Source organism: Sturnira hondurensis, unplaced genomic scaffold, assembly GCF_014824575.4.
Source record: "Sturnira hondurensis isolate 20B ecotype Veracruz unplaced genomic scaffold, ASM1482457v3 Scaffold0022977, whole genome shotgun sequence".
In the NCBI taxonomy this organism is placed as follows: Eukaryota; Metazoa; Chordata; class Mammalia; order Chiroptera; family Phyllostomidae; genus Sturnira; species Sturnira hondurensis.
The window spans coordinates 381,222-400,646 of record NW_028095608.1 but is presented as its reverse complement, the minus strand read 5'-3'; the positions used below and the strand labels follow the sequence as shown (position 1 = coordinate 400,646).

General features: G+C 54.3%; 1 long non-coding RNA gene across 1 annotated transcript; it reads left to right on the top strand.

The window, feature by feature from the left end:
* The first annotated feature begins 1,872 nt into the window (after positions 1-1,872).
* Positions 1,873-19,112, top strand: LOC118980678 (uncharacterized). The gene is made up of 3 exons (XR_005065185.1): positions 1,873-1,961; positions 16,185-16,192; positions 19,101-19,112. It is a non-coding gene; the product is annotated as an uncharacterized LOC118980678 (long non-coding RNA).
* Positions 19,113-19,425: the final 313 nt, after the last annotated feature.

Genomic DNA, 19,425 nt, shown 5'->3' with positions numbered 1-19,425 from the left:
ATGAGAAATCCCTTGGGCAGGAAGACGCAGGAACTGGCCAGTGGGGAAGGGGCTGTTGGGGGCAGCTTGCTGAACCAGCTTTGGAGGAAACAGCCCCTCCAGGAGCAGAAAAGCCCCACTGGTTGCCGAGAGGAGCTCCGGGCAGCCCACACCCACTCTGTGCTGAGACCTCTGGCGCCTGCTCCTCACATCTGCCCTTCCCACTGGCTGCTTCCTCTCCAAGGACCGGGCTCTCCTCCCCGTTCCTGCTCCGGTTCCAGCTCCGGTTCCTGCTCTGGCTGGCGGCACTAGGAAATCACTGGCCTGGATCCTGGCCAGCTCTGCCCCTAAAGACACCAGACACCTCCAGGGTCAGGGAGGCAGTGCAGTGCGTGTCCTTGTAGGGGTGGTGTTGAGTGTCACATGGAGGTGCCTGCCTCCCACATTTCCCTCCCAGCAGCTCCATACCCCGCCCAGCATGTCCTCCCTAGGTGACACCTGCCCTCCCCCCCATCTTCCCCCACTCCTGCCCCTGGTGCTCAGCACAGACCGATTCACACACCCTGGCCCCAGGCATACTGTCCTGCTGGCCTGCCCAGAGAGGGGAGGCCGTGAGATTCCAGTGACTAAAGTCCTCCTTTGGCCTAGACCACTTGTCTGAAATCTTGTCTTGGGCTCCTTTGGCCCCCAGCAGGAACATTCCTCTGGACAGTGGTGCCGCAGGCCGACAGCCCCGGGGAGCAGGCACAGAGCGGAGGGCGTGACTCTCGGCCCAGCAGCTCCCCCTGGGGGCCCTCAGGCTGGCGGAGGCCCAGAGGCCAGGGTCTCAGCACGGAAAGGCCACAACATCTACTTAATGATCGCTTCACTGACCACCTCTGGTCATGCGCTCGTTCAGTCGGGGGTTAGAGGTTTCCTGCTCCGTGACAAGGAAGGAGACTCCTGACCAGTGACATCTGTGGGGGACATGCTGCGCCCTTCACTGCAGAGCACGGCTGACTGGGTATGTCCACTGTGCTCTCTGTGAGCTCCCTGGTGAGAGCGCAGACTGCGCAGACTGCACAGTGAGAGTTCCCGGGTGGCCCCGCCGGCCCCAGCACACAGGGCGCTCCAGTTGTCTTCCCAACAACAAGCACTGGGAGGTGCCACTTTCTCAAATTTAATTGGATGTGAGGAATACACCTACCTCATTTTCTGCAAAAGCAAACAAACCGAAATCCTCCTGAAGGCAAAGCCTGTGCTATTCTTTGCTCTGGGGCCAAAAGAGAAGGTCCCACACATTTTGGACAAAAGCCAGAAGAGGCTAGAGGTCTGGAGGTCCCCCCTGCACCTGCCTGAGGCAGTTTGACACGTCTCCTCCCTGAAATGACTCGACAATGTAGGATGAGGGACAAGCCCTCACACTCTCTAAAGCTCCTGGTGGGGTTCAGAGAGTTAAATGTATGTATGCATGGTTTATGTGTGTGTGGGTGGGGGGGACCCCCAAACCCCAGAATTTATTTATAAAAAATTGTGGTTTTTCTTCCATGTTTAAATGGCAGTCACCTTCAAAGCAGTCTCCATTTGATGCAAAACACCTATTGAGACTTGTATTTTCACTGCTTAACACTGTTTTGGAACTTGTTGATTTTGATGCCTTTCAGTGCTTTTGCTGTTTTTTGTTTCACTTCTTCCACACCAGCAAAACATTTCCCTTTGAGGACATTTTTCATCAGGGGAAATAAAAAAAAAGTCACTTGGGGTGAGACTGGGTGAATAGGGAGGGTGGGGCATGAGGGTCATGCTGTTTTTGGTCAAAAACTGCTGAACACTCAGCGTGGCCTGGGCAGGTGCACTGGTAAGTCACCTGTCCTGAAACGGGGAAATAGACTGAAAGTCTTCAAACGAAATTTGCTGCAGCCAAACACAGCCTCTCACAACAATGCCAGCTGGCGCACTGCTACAGATGGGATCCTAGAACACTCCCCTAGCAGGGGAAGCCCGTACTAACTAGCAGGGGCCTGCCCTCCAGAAGATAATTCTATTTGGGAGGGGTCCCCCCTTACATGTGTGTGGGCGCATATTCAGAAAAAACTAAATAGGCTACCACTTTCCCACAGCTACCATAAATAAAGACAGTGATTCACTCACTTTCCCCTTAAGACTTCCCTAAGAGAGAAGGTTGTCTTCTTTCAGAAGTTCATCTCCCAGGGGTCGGGGTTGAGATCGGCTTCGACGCTGAGGAGCCGCTGCAGTGCTCTGAACGCGTGTCTCCTGTGTGCAGTCGGGAGCGAAGATGGAGAGGAGACGCCCCCGGCGCAGGAAGCCCTGGTGAACCCTGCGACTGCCTTTCCCTCAAAATAGTTAGACGCTTCCTATTCTTTTAATGTAAAACTCTTCTGGGTTCATGCTTTTAGAGCCATTAGCCCCTGTCTTTTTAGAAGCGTCTATTACAACATCAAAGTACATACAGGCCCCTTTCCCGTACTGCAACTGATTTGGATTCTCGCGGCCTTTCCAGGTCCTTGCTGGGGCATCTTCGGTGCATGGCAGAGAGGAAGCGGGAGAGAGGTGCTGCTGCTCAGACAGCCTCGACTTCTTCCTCCAGGGGCGCGGGAGCTCGGCCCTGAGCTCCTGGCCCGGCGACAGTCACCAGCCCTCCCTCGGGCCAGGCGGCCACCTCTGACGGCTTCTTTAGGACGCTCGTCTCCTGTACGCGGCCTTGGTGGGCTCCCCCTGGTCATCTCCCTCACTCCTTCACTTGTCCTCAACTGTACGTGAGTGAAAGGCTATTATTGTGCCCACACGTGTCTCAGATGGGAGGACTGCTGCCCCCTTGCACCCTGGCTGGGCTGTGTGGCACCCAGGCGCCTCGCCATGGCAGGTACTTGACGTACAGAGGCTCCAGCCCAGGAGGGAGGCCCGCGCTCCCACGATGGTGGGAAAACAGAAGAATAGCCCACAATGCATTGCGGTCACTCTTTCAGTATATTTCAGCGTATTGTCAGGGCGCAGGTTAGACATTACTGTCAGACTCAGTGTTTACCAAAGGGGGCTGTGGATGCCCAGACATATTGCTTCTTCATGTGAATCCTCAGCATGGGCTTATGTGGTCTGAACTGTTCTCCCTGCTCCCTGAAAGCTCAAACAAACAAACTATGACACAATCCAATCTCACCCTCTTCTCAAGCTTTCTTTCTGTTTTTCCTTGCTACGGCCTAAAACGTGCCCCTTTCCATCCTCTCCCTAGCCCCTCTCTGCAGCCCACTCTTTTTGTAAAACTACGAAAATGAAAACAAGAAACAAAACACATACCACCCAAAGGAAATGGGCTGTGCCCGCCCACGTTCATGTCTCGCATTCCTCGTTCGCTGTGGTGAGAACCAACCCTGGTGGGCGCTCCACGTGAGGCCCAGCTTATGGCAAACACAGGAGTGGCTCATCGATTTCTGTTTTAACCTTGACTGCTTATTTAAACTGGGCTGGCAGCGAATGCTCTATAGAGAGCGGAACTCTAATTTGGGATCAGTAGTAACCTAAGACACCTGAGACACGAAGGATGACCACGGCTGGAAGATCTGCCTCCAGTATCATCCACGGCCCCTGGAGGCCTCACTTGATTCACGAACGAGGTGGGAGCAATAAAGCTCCAAGGGTTCGACTCAACTGTCCTTGGAGCCAATTAAACATAAAAGTGTAAGCTTCAGGTGTTAACATAAACTGCAATAAAACACCACTTTTGTTACGAAATATTTACCTACAGCCCTGCCCAGAACCGGCAGAGGAAAGTGTGAGTTTGTCTGCACCAGGAGTTTGCTCCGCAGGAAAGTTCTCCCTATGAATCTGAACAGCAGTGAGCAAACGGTGCTGGGGTCCGGCAGCATCGAACCCGATCTGTTCACAGTGCATGGTCTCGCCGCACTTGGGCGACAGCTCACCTCTGCCTGCTCGTGCACTTTGGGCACGGCTTTCGGAGGACCCGCTGTGCCCTAGTGCAGAAGGGCCTGGGCGCTGTTTAAAGGCACAGCATCCCTGAGGTGCACGGTGTTTTGGAAATCACCTAGCACATCACCCTGCGTTTGGGCCAAGAAGGAATACAACTAAGAGGAAGAAAGAAACAAAAACCCCGTGGCTATTCCGGGAAATGGAAGGAGAAGCAACCTAAAGAGACCTCCAGCAGTGCCCACGGGCCAGAGAGGGGCCATCTCGAAGCCGTAGCTGCTCAGAGGCCCACAGTGCTTTAGATCCGCGGGAGCTGGCACTTAAAGAGATGCTTCCGGGGCAAAAGCAAAGAGGCCACTTGTTCCTGGGCTTCAGTTTCACACTTTGGACAAGATTCAGGACATTCACAGTGCGTTGCATGCCACTCCTTGTTTTCAGGGAAGGAACCTGTGCCCTAGGGGAAAAAACCTCAGTCCTAAGATATGAAAGACGTGAGTGCTTCCCAGCTCCCGGGCACGTCCCCAGAAGGTGGGGCATTCGGGTGAGGAGGGAAGACTGGTGAGGCTCTCCAAGGCTCTGGGCAGGCTGTGTAGGCAGAGGCAAACGGCAAACTCTTATTTCTCACCATCAAGAAAGCGGAAAGTCAGTGAATAGGGAGAATGGGTTTGAGATCCTATGTCTGATTAGGGGCTTGTAGCTAAAATACTAAAGGACTCTGACAATGCAGCAATAAAAAGGCAAATAACCCACTTGGCAGACAGGCAAAGGCGGCCAAAAAGTGGGCCAAAGATCTCCTGAACACGTCAGCTAAGAAGATGCACAGAGGGCAAACCGGCATGGATTAAGATGCTCTACACCAGCTGCCATCCGGGACTGCAAATTTAAACAGTGAAGATGAGACACCACGGCACACCCACGAGAACGGCCAACACCCGGAACACCGACGACACCAAGTGCTGGCGAGGACGTGTGTGGAGCAGCAGGAACCCTCACCCACGGCTGGTGGGCATGCAACGGGGCGCAGCCACTGCGGAAGGCAGCTGATTGTTTTCCTACCAAACTACACATACCTCTACCATAATATCCAGCAGTTAGGCTCCTTGGCATTTACCCAAAGGAGCTGAAAACTTAGGTCCATGCAGACGCCTGCACGCTGATGTTGATAGCAGTTTATTCCAAGGTGCCCAAGCTCCGAAGCAACCCGATGTCCTCAACTTCGTAGGTGAACGGATAAATGAACTAGGTCCACCCAGGCAATAGAGCACTCACTATTCAGTGCTCAAAAAATGAGTTATCAAGCCATGAAAAGTCCTCGAGGAACACAAAACACATATCATTAAGGGAAAGAAAGCAACCTGAAAGGACACGTCGTGTGATTCCAACTGGACAACACTGGAAACGGCGGAACTGAGGAGACAGTGCAAAGCCCAGTGGCTACCAGAGGTGGGGGTGGGGGAGGCACAAATACGTGGAGCACAGAGGGTTCCCAGGGCAGTGAAAATACTCTGGATGACGCTATTGGGTTGGCCAACATGTTCATTTGTTTTCTTCCCTAAGATGGCTCTAGTAGCGCTTAGTGGTCTTTAATTTCATTTGAATCAACTTTGTTAGATTGTATTGTGACAGCTGTCATATCAGCGTGCATTTAAAAAACCATCAAACTTGGTGAATTTTTGTGTGGCTATTGTACTATTGAAAATGGAAGAAAATAAGCAACATTTTCATTATAGTGTGCTTTATTATGTCAGAAACGTGCAAACGCGAGTGAAACACAATTCTTTGAGCAGGGCACAGCGGAGGTGCTGTGACTGAGCAAACGTGTCAAAGGTGGTTTGCCAAGCTTTGTGCTGGACATTTCTCACTGGATGACGCTCCTTGGCCAGGTAGGGTAATTAAAATGGACAGCGATCAGACTGAGACATTAACTGAGAACAATCAACATTCTACCACATGGGAGAGAGCCAACAGACTCAAAATATCCAAACCAATAAATTATTAGTGAAAATGAAAAATGTGTCTTTTACTGAAAAAACGAAAGAGACCTTTTGGCCAACCCAATGTCACAATAAATCTGTCACTCGACATTTGCACAAACCTACAGAACGCACACCACCCAGCATGAACCCTGATGTACACGGCAGCCTTAGTATGACTGTGATGTGTCACCGTGCCTTCACCCTGGGTGACAGACGCCCCACACTGGCCCGAGACGTGATTGCAGTGGACGGTGTGTGTGTTGGGGGCAGGGTGTGCATGGGAAATCTCTGTACCTTCCTCTCAATTTTGTCATAAACTGAAAGCTGCTCTAAAGTCTTTCTACAAATGAAAAAAATACATAGGCGAAGAATCTGAATAGACATTTCTCCAAAGAAGATACACAGGTGGCCAAGAAGCACATACAAAGGTGCTCGGTATGAACAGATGTCAGGAAAATGCCATCGAACTAGAAAGACATGTCACTTTGCAGCCCCAGAGGGCGAGTGTGTGTGCGGAGAGATGGGGAAGAAAACCCGTGTGCTGACGACAGCACCTGAGAGACAGCCCACTGGTCCCTCACAGAGTTAAACATCGTTATTACCTGACCCCCTGATATTACCTCTAGATACATACGTGGGGGCTACGTCCACATGAAGACTTGTATGCGCGTGTTCACAGCAGCGTTATCCGTAACAGCCCCAGATGGAAACACCCCGCACGTCCACCCACGGATGAAGGAATACGGAACACATGGTGGATCTGCAGAGCAGAATATTATTCCACTAAATATTATTCTACTAATATTATTCCCGTAAAAAGTACTGGCACTGATATGAATGTTGGGACGAAGACAGGCAGAAGACAGTGAAAAAGGAGGGTGGCAGGTCTCTGACTTGTCCATTCGGCCCCCAGCTGACGCCCCACCACGCACAGCTGGAGGTTTAACCCCAGCTGCCCATCTGGTCCGCTGAAAACCCACGTCCTGAGGCGGCAGCTGTGGCCCACGAAACGGTCTTGGGGGATGATGTGCGCCTTGGCACCTGTGCCCCTAGAGGTTCCCAGGCATTTCTGAGGATGAAGAAGCACTAACCCAGAGGATGCACCCCCACACCCTGGCCAGGGATAATCAGTGTCTGCAATGAGAACCCGAACTCTCCTGTCCACCCCTACCTCTCACGCCCCTGTCTTCTAGGCCCAGCCCTATGACGCTGCAGGTAGTCTCCCAACACCAGCACTTCCCTGCGGATGGAAAGCTCTGCCTGCTCACTTTTGATGACCCAGATTAGATGCAGCCTCCTCTGAGAAGGCCTCCCTGATTCTCCATGGCAGACTGGGTCTCTGGACAGTGTGTGGGCAGAACCTAGATGACACGTGCCGGTCTGAGAAGACCTGCAATGAAAACCGAACACACAAAACGAAACCCTGCTGAACCTGACGCCACCCACGGTCTCCCATGCTCACTTGATCACAGACCTATGTCCCCCAGTCTGGCACCGGGGAGTCCCCCACACCCAGAGGAGCTGTGAGCACTTGTCTCAATGCGTTCTCTCTGGGACCACTCTCTGAGCTCCCGGGGGACAGGGGTTGCAATTACTTAGCTTTCCACCTCTGCTTCTTGGCAAATTTCTAGCACTAGCCCCCATTTCTTGAACAAACCACTGGAGACTGACTGTGTGTCCTGTTGTGAATTCTCTCTGAAGAGCTTAACCCCTGGGATTTCTGGCATTTGCTTTTTCAGAATGTTTGCTCAGAGCGTGATGCTGAGCTTCTGCTCAGTTCTCCTTAAGGCCACGTCCACAGCCCTTCAGGTGCTGGAGCAGATTCCTGCCTGCCCCGTGCAGCGGCCACGCAGGGCTCACCCTCCCGCCTGCCGCGGAGCCCCAGTGTCACCATGCGAAAGAAGCGCACAGTCCGGGTAACCAGCCAGAGGGAGAGCGAAAGGCCTCCACAGCAGCACAGTTCTCACTTGAGCAGAGGGCGCCGACCGTCCTGTCTGCACACCCACTGATGGCTGTTCTGGACCTTTCCTCTTTGCTTCCTGAGAAATGGCTCAGCGACTGGTTCCACCACCCACTAACACGCTCTCCGGGCCCAGCCCGGAGTGCGCGTGGGCTCCATAAGTCAGCGAGCGCGTCTTCGTGCGTTTACGGTCCATCACGGGGAGGGGAAGACGCAGCAGGGGTTTCCAACAGCTGCCTGGCCATCCTGACCAGCTGTGCCTGGCTGGTCCGGAGTCAGTCTCTTCTGAGAGTAAAACATGTGGGTGTCCTTCAGCTGCCTCTGTTTCTCTGGTTGGTCTTTCAACACAACACATGTGCTATTGCTTCAAACATGCTCACGTCCCAACCCGAGGCTACTTCTTCTGAAACGTGTTTTCCCTCAAGCCAACGATACGAAGTCAAGGTCACGGAGGACTGTGATGCATCTCTGCACACGCTCCTTGTACCAGGACCGCAGCCACCCACACCCCGGTTTTTCTAGGATAGAGAATGGAGGGCTTCCCTTCCTGTTTGTCACTCACTCTCTTGTTGACTGATTCAGTCAGTGTTTACTGAGTACCTACTATGTGCCAGCACTGTGCCGGCGGTGGGGGGTGGACAAAGGTTCTCTCTGTGACCGAACTCTAGCCAGGATCTGTGAGCCCTGTTCTCAATGAGGCCTCGACCCTGGTCTGTAAGGACGTGAACAAACACTGGTATGGGTTCCAACAGCTCGAGGCCACGTACCTGGGGTAACCTGAGTCCCCTTCAAGTGCCGGCCTGAGAAAGGTCAAGGCTACCGGGGAATTTTATGTTCGTTCCAGCTAACACTGGACGGCAGGACCCTATCTCCCAGCCTCTGCCATAAACGATGAACACCAGTTAGCAAAGACAGATGGTTTCACATGGACCCACAGCTTCCAGGTTCCTGTGATTTTCCCGCCCCTGACTCTGCCCAGCCCCCGTGGGGCCCCCTCCTTTTAAAACACCCCAGTCCTCTCTCCACAAAGCAGGATGGGCCTCAGCGCTTTCCTGCCTGTCAGTGGTCACCGCATAGAATCTCCCTCACTGCCTTGAAGAAAGCTTTCCTTTGGCCAGATGGAGTTTTCCTCTGTCTGCCCTGCTAGGGCTCATGTTTCAGGTGATGAGCGCAGTGGGTGGGTGTCGGGGGTCCCTTTGAGAATGGGAAGCCTGAAGGAAGAGTCAGCCAGGCTTTGAAAGAGCTGGGAGAGAAGCACTCCACCCAGAGGGGCCATGAGAAAGGGAGAACGTGTCACAAGAGTGGAGTGAGCAGAGGCAGCCGAGGTGGCTGTCAGGGCACCGAGGGCGAGGGCCCGGGGCCGTGGCTCAGGAAGGCTGGGCCTGGAGACGGAGGGGGCAGAGGAAGCGGCAGAAAGGGGAAGGTTCTGACCCCGGGTCCTGTGGTCGCTCCTTCCCGCATGTTCCCCGCCTCCCGAGGTGCGGTGGGCCTGCCCCGAGCTTCCTAAGGCTGTGTGCAGCTTTAAGAGGCCAAATGCTGAGGGTCAGACAGGGTTCCAGGATGACTCAGGGAGAGAAAGACCAGGAGTGGGGAGCAGGGCTAATAGGGGGCACCTTGCGTGTCCGATGCTCAGAGGAGAGGGGCCAAGTGAGCCCTGTGCTGGGGGCTGGAGGAGCATCTGCAGATGGGGCACCGGTTGGAGCATCGGCTCTGCTTGTCGGCCACGTTTTAGTAACAGATGCTGGTTGGTCAGTTTGCTGAGCCTTTTTTTAATCGTTACCTGAGGACATTTTTTTTCATTGCTTTTAGAGAGAGAGGGAGGAGCAGAGACAACACAGAGAGAGAGAAGCATCTATTGGTTGCCTCCTGCATGTGCCTGGACTGAGGATTGAACCCGAAACCTTTTAGTTACAGGACAACACTCCAACCAACTGAGCCACACGGGCCCCGATGAGATCTGCTTAGTCTGGCCAGCCAAACCCAGCAACACCAGCCAGCGGCAGCCGACTCAGCATGGCGGCCCGTGCCTGTCGGAGCCACACTGTGGACACCTGCAGGCGAGCACGTCAACTGGCTGTTGTCCCTGCAGCTCAGGTCTTGGGGACCCTCTTTGTCTCTCTCTGTCAGGGGGAGGCTCCTGTAAGACACAGCCCCCCGCCTCGCCAGTAAGGTCGTCACACAGGAGGCTTTGTTCAAAGTCCTCTTTTCCCAGACGGTGAAAATGAAAACCAGCAGGACACTCAAAATCCAGGGAAAGGATTAAAAAGTCAGCACTAGGGTTACAAGGCGAAATCGTATCTTAATCCAGAAACAGCAGGGTGGACATAGAATAAAACCAGCGCTCTGAGAGCAGGATCGGAAATTCAGTAAGTACCAGAGCGTCAGGCATCTCTAGAATCCACGCCCTTGCTGCGCATGCTAGGGTACCTCAAACACCCGCTTCCAGGCCCCTGCTGTGCTCCGAGGTACTCTTCTACAAAGCAGGGTAGGCGTGGAGGGTGGCCCCAGGGGAGGGATGCTCAGCCTCTGGGGCAGAGGCCATCCCAGTGCGTCCCCACGTGGCAGCTCTGTCAGCTTCAGGCAAAGTCCTGAGGCCTCAGGGACAGCATACGCTGAGTGTGTAACACACGGATCCTTGATTGTGGCCTCGGTCAAAGCCACCAAATGAAAGGCATTTGCTAGTCTCCCAAACACCCACTTTTCTTCCGGCTTCCTCTTTCCACTCTTCAGAGTAGATTGTCACTCCGAGTGCCTGGGAACGTGCTTGCTCTTCGCCATGGCTGGCGATCCCCAGAGCCCGGAGCCTGGGTCTTCCTTCCTCACCAGGCCGGGGTCTGGCCTCCTGACCTTTGTCTGAAGTCCCGCCCACCTTCCTGAAGCAGCTAAGAGAATGCTGTCCTGGCCCCTCTAGCCTGAATGCTCCTTCTCCTTCTTTGCCTTTGTCAGATGGCCATGCCGAGTCCCAGGCTTTCCTGGCCTGTGGTTTGGATGCGTGATGACTTCCTGGCCCTTCTCCAGTTCTCCGAGGCAGCTCCTGTAGAGGACGCGTCTCAGACTTTGGGTGCAAACCAAACGCCCAGGGACCTTGTTGAAGCTCAGATTCTGACTCAGCAGGTGTGTCTGGGATGGGCTGTGGGGCTCTGCATTTCCAACACTCTCCCAGGCCATGTCGGAGCCAAGGGTCTGAGGACCACACCTTGAGCAGCAAGGGGCCACCACGCTTCAGGCGGGGCCCGTGGAGCTGTACCCTCAGTCCCCTCAGGGGACAAAGAAGCATGTGCCCCAGAAGCCGCACGCAAGTCTGGGGTCCTCCCAGAGCCAGGATGGGCCTCAGGGTCCCCTGGTCCCATCTGGACTGGTGGCCGCACTGACTGGTCACAAGCCATGGGCACATGTATGTGCTGATGAAAAAGAGATGAAATGCTGGGTCTCCCAGACGGGACAGCTGGCATGTCCTGTCCACCAGGGATTCCTTCCTCAGCTGCATCCCCATCAGTGTGAAAGACGGAAGCCGCCAGCCTGAGAGCCTGGGTCAGCTCCCTCACGCTCCACCACAAACACTGCTGGGCTGTGGAGACCCTACAGCAAAGCTGGAAAAGTAGCTTGAATACTCACAACATCCACCTTACCCAGAGGGAGAGCATTGTGCCAGAAGACTGAATATTTACTTGCATTTTGCTGGGAGCTGCATATTTACTTAGGAACATCCCTTTTCCATGGAAGTGTATTCTGTAAAGATACACCAGTAAATGTAGTAACAGCGACAAGAGGGGACCATGAGGACTCACGAATGACCCAACTGCTGCTGACAAAGGACAGTGTGCAGCAGCCCGCGCATTCAGTTGTTTTAAACGGCATTCCAGGGTGGAAGAGAATGAGCCAGCGAGCAGCAGAGCCAGACTCTCACAACATCTGACGCACAGGCTAGAAGTTAGCCAATCCAGGTTCGAACTGAATGTCTTTTATTACTGTCACTTATTTTTTTACTATAGCTGATAGCTCTTATAGCAATGAAAGCAGGTAAATAGATAAATAAAAAGAATAAACTGTTCCAACTGTGCCCAGCCCATAGTAGGTATTCAACAAAGGAATGCCATCCTACAATTATGGAGGGGTGGGTGGAGGCAGTGGGGGAAGAGCGCCCTCACAGCTCTGTCAGGGGTTCATCGAGAGGTGCTTTGCACTTAAATTAGGAGCTTCATAAACACAAGACAAGAGTGTTCACATGGCCACAATCACTGTTACTAAATGAGCCCCCTGGAGATGACTGTCCTCTCCTGACTGAAGACAGACTCTGGGAGCAGGCATGGCTGAAAGGTGGGGACACAAAGGTGGACACCTCTGTGACCAGCCAGCCAGGCCAGCTCGGCAGTGTTGTTTCATCAGCCGCGCTGACATGCCTCATCTGAATGCACACTCACCGCAGACATAACCCATGCCACGTCTGGTGCCCCAGATTTTCCCAGTGGTAATACAACGAGAAGAATCCTTTTGTAAAAACTCAAATATGTCACTGAAATATCTGCCTATGTAAAAAACAGCATGTACTGCCCTGGCTGGTATAGCTCAGTGGATTGAGTGCGGGCCTGCGAACCACATGATCGCGGTTCGATTCCCAGTCAGGGCACATGCCTGGGTTGCAGGCCAGTTCCCAGTAGGGGGCGCATGGGAGGCAACCATACATTGATGTTTCTCTCCTTCTCTCCTTCCCTTCCTCTCTAAAGATAAATAAAATATATATTTTTAAAAACCAGCATGTATTTTCCTCAGAGAATGGTTCACTGTAAAACCCAGACAGCACCAGGGAAGAGACAGCAGGTGTGACTACACACGAACAAAAGCGTTGCATTATTTAAAGAAATGCAGACGCGCAGAGGCGACATCTTTCCTCCTGCTGACACCATCCTTCTTCAGGGTAGGAGCAAACCCTGAAGGTCAAAGCCACCACCTATCCCTCTGTCCCTACTTCCCTAAGCTCAGAGGTGTGCCCAAGGAAACACAGGATGCAGTGGCCCCAGACCATGCAGGCACCTCCAGGAGATCCAATGTGAAGAACCAGCCACCTTCTTCAAAGGTGCCAAAGTGACCTCTGTGGTCACAGGAGGAACATGTGACCGTGTTGGTTCTGTTGAAACCAACAGATGCACCGAACTGGAGCCCAGGCTGTCACCGTGCTCCCGCCCAGTCGCCCTCGGTCTCTGGAAGGTGACAGGGGTTAGGAAAAAGCCTAGCACAGAAATCCAGTCCGAACAGTCTGGGACTGAGCTCCGGGTGCTGCCACCGAGCTGAAGAAACTCCCTTCCACGTGAGACTAGGTTCTGCCCACAGAGTTCAGGGGGAGGAGGGCCGGGGGGAGGAGCTTGCTCCTTTGGCTGCTCCTGGAGACAAAGCACCCTGACTGCGCAAGGTGGCCAGTCTCACGCCACTGGGCTCCATTCCTCACGGAGTGCCCCCTCCTCCCTTTATTCTCTGCTTTATCTGACCCTGGATTGTAAAACCCCAAAAGAGTCAATGCCACGCCCGTGGGCTCATTTAAAAACCGTGTTTTCCCCTGGATGTCCTCCACCTCACTACTGGTGAGAAAGCCAAGTATTCGTGAAGGATTTCTCAGCATTTGCATTAAGCCTGCTCTCCCAAGAATTCAGAGTTAATTTTGAAAACAAAGCCTTTTTTGTTCTGCCTTAGGTTTAAGCTCCCATCTGCTAGCTTCATTGAAATAGGAATGTGGGCCTTGCCCTGACCGGTGTGGCTCAGTCGGTTGGAGCATCACCCCATATGTCGAAAGATTGCAGGTTTGATCCCTGGTCAGGGCACATACACAGGTGTCCAGCTGACATTTCACTCTCAGGTTGATGTTTCACTCTCTCTCTCTCTAAAAAAGCAATGAAAAAAATGTCCTTGGTGAAAATATTTAAAAAAAGAATGGGGACCTTCAGTTTAATTGGAACGTTCCCTAAAATTGTCTGCACACTGAAACCACAGCCTCGCTCCATCCTGCCCAGGTCTGAGGGTCACAGCTGTGGTCCAGTGGAGGGCGTGCGGGCCGGAGTCGGGAGGTGCACCCTGCCCGTGCCTGCCCGCGCCTGCCCGCACCACCCCAAGCCACCCACCACACCCAGCTCTCCGCGTCCCGGAAAGGAGGCCGTGCTCCAAACCCTACGATGTTACAGGAAGTCCCTGTACTTTCTGCTCGATTTTGCTGCGAACCCAAAACTACTGTGAAAAAATAAAGTCTATTAAAAAACAGAAGGAGCTGGTAGAATCTGAAGGTCAATGAGAAAAACTGTGGAAATGCTGGTGGAAAGCACCAGATGAATGTGCACCGTGTGGTTATTTTTAAGTCTCACTAAGCGGTCCTAGCCCACCCGACTGTAGGCATTGGAGGTGGGAGCTGGGGGCAGGGGTGAGGGCGAGGTACTGTCCCTACCACCCAAGCCTCGTCCTCTGAGTCATAAGCAGTGTGTCTCAAGCACACAGTGGGACTATAAACCCCATTGATAATAGCCTTGCAGGGGATGTCCTCAGGGACCGTGCCCTTATTGCTAAAATGCTCCCACTGGGCCAACATTTGGGGAATTCCTCTTTTGGAACAAACATCTACACGCCCATCTTCATATTCCCAGGGCATGGATTTAGTCTCTGGATGGGTGAGAAACCCGACAGCTCAAGGATGCCTCGGTGAACAGAACTAGAGGGCAACTGCGGGCAGATTTTCTCGTCCAGTGGTGAGAAGTGAGAGAGAAAACGTCACTTGTGCCATCTGCACAGCAGACAAGCCACTGAGCCGTGACCTGTGCAGGGACTGTCCCCGCTCACTGGGAGGAGGACCTGACCCGATGATCCTGGAACTGCAAAGACTGACACTCAAACCGACGTTCCACACCCCAGGATAATTCCCCAAAGACAGCATCCCTGTTGTCCGCCACTGGGGGTGGAGAGAGGGCTGACTGCTGACCTGTGGGACTGTGCCCATCTGAGGTCCGAGAACGGAATGAGACCCTGGAGCGACTCCACTTTTGGGTGGGTTCCTAGTCTCCCCCTGCAGAAGCTCTGACTCAGTCTGTCTGGGGTGAGGCCCAGGAACCTGCATTTTAACAGAGCCCCTGGTTGAGCTGCCTGGTTCTGACGCAGATGACTCACAACACAGAAGGCTGTCCCCTGGGCTGCCTATCTGCCCACACAGGTGGGCTCTGTCCTGTGGGCTAGCTGGGTGTGTGGGGGCTCATAGGAATGACAGTCTGAAGGACTGTCCCCACATCCTGATGGGGAGGCTGTTCTTTCACAGACAGTGGAAACAGGGTGCCTGAGGGGCCAGCGTGTTCTTCACACTTAGGGCCGAGGGGTCTGCGGGATCCTTACAGCTTCATGACCGGATCCTGGGTTTCCCATCGCGACTCTTCACAACATCGCACTCGAGGCTTCAAAGGATTTCTCTTTGTCTTTGCTTAGAGGTTGGTTTTGCTATAGGGGATGGGAGAATCCAGACACTGGATGAAGAGACGCACCAGCTTCTTCTTCTTCAAAAGTCACGACCTTGAACACCTGGAATCTCCCGCAGTCTGCACCCAATGTGAAGTTCTCCCTTTGTGAGAGCGGTAACACTGGCCCATGAAGCAGAAGGGAGCAAAGTCTTCGGCCTCCTGGCCGATGGGGCTTCCACAGGACTCCAGCATATGGTGCAGGGAAATGGAGTGAGGCCCCAGAAAAGGGCCTCGCTCTGCCCCCGGGTCCCCCAACCTCTCTGGCAGGAGGGGCTCGGGGGGCTGGGGAGCCTCTGAAGGAATGGATGGGCTCAGAGCTGACAGAGAGAGGGTCTGGCAGAGTATGGAGGGAGACCCCAGGGGGAGGAAGGGGCCAAGTGCAGGAGTCTGGCCCGAGGCTCTGACCATGGACGAACAGGGGATCTGCTCCCTGTGACCTGGCCCTTCTCCCTGACCTGGCTGTCCTGCTGTGGACCCGCTGGTTGTGCCGGCGTCTCTGGCTTTGAGACCCATTGCCCACTCGGCAACCCAGTCCTGGATGACCAAGGCTGGCCTTTCAGACCTGCTGACTCCCCCGGCCTTCTAGCCAGTGGGTGGGGGGCCCAGACCTGAGCTGAGTTTCGTGGGGGTGCAGGGTGGGTCCAGCTGACCGCTTTTCCTTGCTCCAGTCTCCTCTTCACTGAAGAATTTAAAAAAATGGATTTTTTCATGCTCGTTGTGTATAAGAGATAATTAAGACAAGTTTTAAGAATGAAAAATAACAATTATTTGTCTTACTTTGTCTGGACATGGTGAGAGAAAAAATGGTTAATAAAGGTTTCGTTTAGAAAATCAAAATGAAGAGGATTTTCTCTGCAGAGAAAATAGACACTGCAGTTGCCTCCTTGATGAGAGTGTTTGATAAGACCACACGCTGCAGCGAGCACCTACTAAATGGGACCACTTGTTGGATGGGTAACTATGGTGACAGCCCCACTCCAGACAGAGGCTGCACGCCTGTCTCAGAGCCTGAGAAACCCCTGAAATTCACAGATCTCTGAAGAGCAGGGGGCAGGGAAGGGTGAAGTGTTCCCACCAGTCTGCCGGTGTCTCCCCCACGGGACACCACCACCGCCCTCCGGCTGCACCAGGGCTGAGCCCCGCAAGGCAGGGGTCTCGGCCTCTGCTCCTCATTCCCTGCCCCAAATTTTCCAAAGCATTCTTGGTGCTGACGCCGTTTTTTCGCTAAAGCTTTCCCGTGTTTGGTAAAGAGCGCTGCTCTCGGCGGATGAGCACTGGGGCTGTTCCCTGGGTCAGAGGTCACAGGCGTCTCACTGATGACTTGCCACCCGTATGGTTTCCAGGCTGCCAATCCCCACAGGGGCCGCAGTCTCCTGCCAGACCCTGCACACTCGGGGTCCCTGCAGGACCTGGAGCTGGGCTGCGGGCTTCTGCAGAAGCAGGGGTGTGTCTGCACACGAAGTGCAGCTGGCTGGGACCTGCTCAGCCCCTGGAGGCTGTCCTGAGCCTCAGGTGCCATCTGGGGACGACAGCCACCTCCTGTGGAGGCGTGGGGCGAATCCATCAGCTAGATTCGGGAATGCACAATGTCTGGCTTGTGGCAGGTGCTCGATAATAGCCACTACTTTAATCATTATGTAAGCAAGGTGGGCAAATCCACAGGTCTCCCACCCACTGGCGCGAGGTCAGGGGTGATCGCAAGAGAAGGCAGGGTGGAGGGACAGGAAATGCCACGGCCTCGGGCTCCATCAGTCCCACCAGGCCTTGCTGCTGGCCTGCGGAGTGTGCACAGGTGAGCAGGTGCCCCAGGGGCCTCCCTTCAATGATCCCACATCCTCGTCACAGACATGCAGTGCAGTGGCAGCACAGGTGCCACATGGAGGCCACCAGCACAGGGAGGAGGAGGTTGGAATCACAGGATGTCCACAAACGGTGGCTCAGACCGAGCTTGCACTGGGCCCCCGGGGAGGGGGGAGAGGCAGCCACGTCGGCACAGGCGCTGCTTGCCATTCCAGCCCCGGTCCAGGTTGGGTCTGCAGGGGACCCCTGTTGTCACCACCGAGGGCCCCGATGCCTGCAGCAGTTGGAAACCTTCCTGCCCTCCAGCACACCCGGGGCACTTCCCTGGGGACGAGAGCACACTGCTCACACCACTCCCACCTTCTCACTGTTACGTCTGACAGGTTCCTCAGGGAGAAGCCAACTTGCTTGGGCACTCGCTTAGGCAGTGACCGAAAGCAGAGTTCCCTGCCTCGCCCCCAACAGTGCTGATGGTTTCGTGTTGACTGTTGCTCCTGAAGGCAGGGGCTGTGGTCAGAACATGCCACGATCAAGCCAAAGGTATTTTCAACTCCACGTTTATCCCAATGGACCCCAACGTTTTGCATTCTGATCCCTATTACGGATGCTTTTGCTGTGGGACTATGCCACTCTCCGCAGCTCTGGCCTTGAGCTGAGTCAGCACTCTTGTTCCGTCACCCCTGGCAGCATGTACCCTCGGCTGTGTGCACCCCTGGATGTGTACCCCTGGTTGTGTGTACCCTTGGCTATGTGCACCCCTGGCTGTGTACACCCTGGCTGCGGGCACCCCTGGTTGCGTGCACCCCTGGCTGCGTGCACCCCTGGCTGCATGCACCCTGGCTGTGTACCCCTGGTTGTGTGTACCCCTGGCAGTGTGCATCTCTGGCTGTGTGTACCCCAAACAGCCTGGCTGTGGTTAGAAAATGTGGGTTCACAGAGCAAGGAGAGATGGGAGCAGTGTCTAAGTGCCAAGACCCCACCCTAGGCTGGCCCAAATTCTGGCTCGCCTCCCTACTGCTGTGTGGCTTGGGGTAAGCCACTTAACCCTTCTGTGCCTCTAGCTCCTCACTTGTAATCCTGGGATGATGATAGTAGTATCTACCTCATAGCTCTTCTGCAAGGACTAAAGGAGCTGAGATACACAAAGTACTGAGAACAATGCCAGGCATGTAACAATATCATCAAGTGTTTCATATTTTCGTGATTCTCCTTTATGGGCTTCCAAGCACGAGCTGAAAGCATAGTTACTGTTCTAGCCCCTCCCAGCTCTCGATGGACTGCCAGACGAGGAGCCCCACTCCTCAGTGAGCAGGATACCGTGACCCTTAGTTAGTGGGACGCAGGCACCTAATGGCGTGGAGATGGTTGCTGGGAACCTGAAGGCGGTCTCCAACCTAGTAAACAGCATCTCACCAACGATGGTTTCCTGGTTTCGACTTTGTGCCATGGTTAAATAAGATGTCACCTTTGGGGGAAGCTGGAGAAGGGGCTAGTGGGACCGCCTTGTACTCTTGTTTGCAATATTCTGTGAGTCTACATTTCAAAATAAATAGTTTTTAGATGATCAGCGTGTTCCTGGGTGTGTGGCACTGACCACGTTGCAAGGCATCATCAGGTCTCAACTCAGGAACCAGCTGGAAGGGCAGGCGGGAGTCTGGACACCGGGAGGAAGGTGGGGGCTTATGGCCAGTGCGGAGGCTGGAGGTCAGCAGAGGTTAGGACGTGTAAATCCATGTGGGCAGCTCTCAGATGCCAACCGTGCCCAGGGGAGATGCTATACCGGGGAAGGTCGGTCATAGGTTCGGAATGCAGGGTAAGCTGGGGTCAGAGGACAGCTGGGTCCACAGGGGCAAGGTGACAGCAGCTTGTTGGGACATGGGATTTCTGAGCCGGCCATGAAGCATGAGCCCAGCAATGCCACAGGTGTGGTTGAGCCAGCGTGTCTGCAGGCAGGACAGCGTGGCGTACCTGCACGGGATACAGGAGGACCAGCCCGTCCCAGACACAGGAGCCAGGCGGATGTTGACTGGTCTCTGGCCGCTTCAGTGTCTCAGCACTCACCCAGAGCCAGGCAGAGAACGTGACCCACAGGGCGCCTGCTCTTGGAGCGTCCGCCCCTTGGACAGCGGGCCCCAGAACGTGCGCATAAATAACGAAGGTCAGACTGCCGACTGCCAGGCGAGAGCATGACGGGTGGCATGACGCACCTGCGTGCTTTGGGCTGGGGGTCAGGGGAGGCTTCACTGAGGAGGTGGCCCTTCAGCTGAGACCCGGGTGACAGAAAGACAAAGCTCCGGGTTGCTCTCCT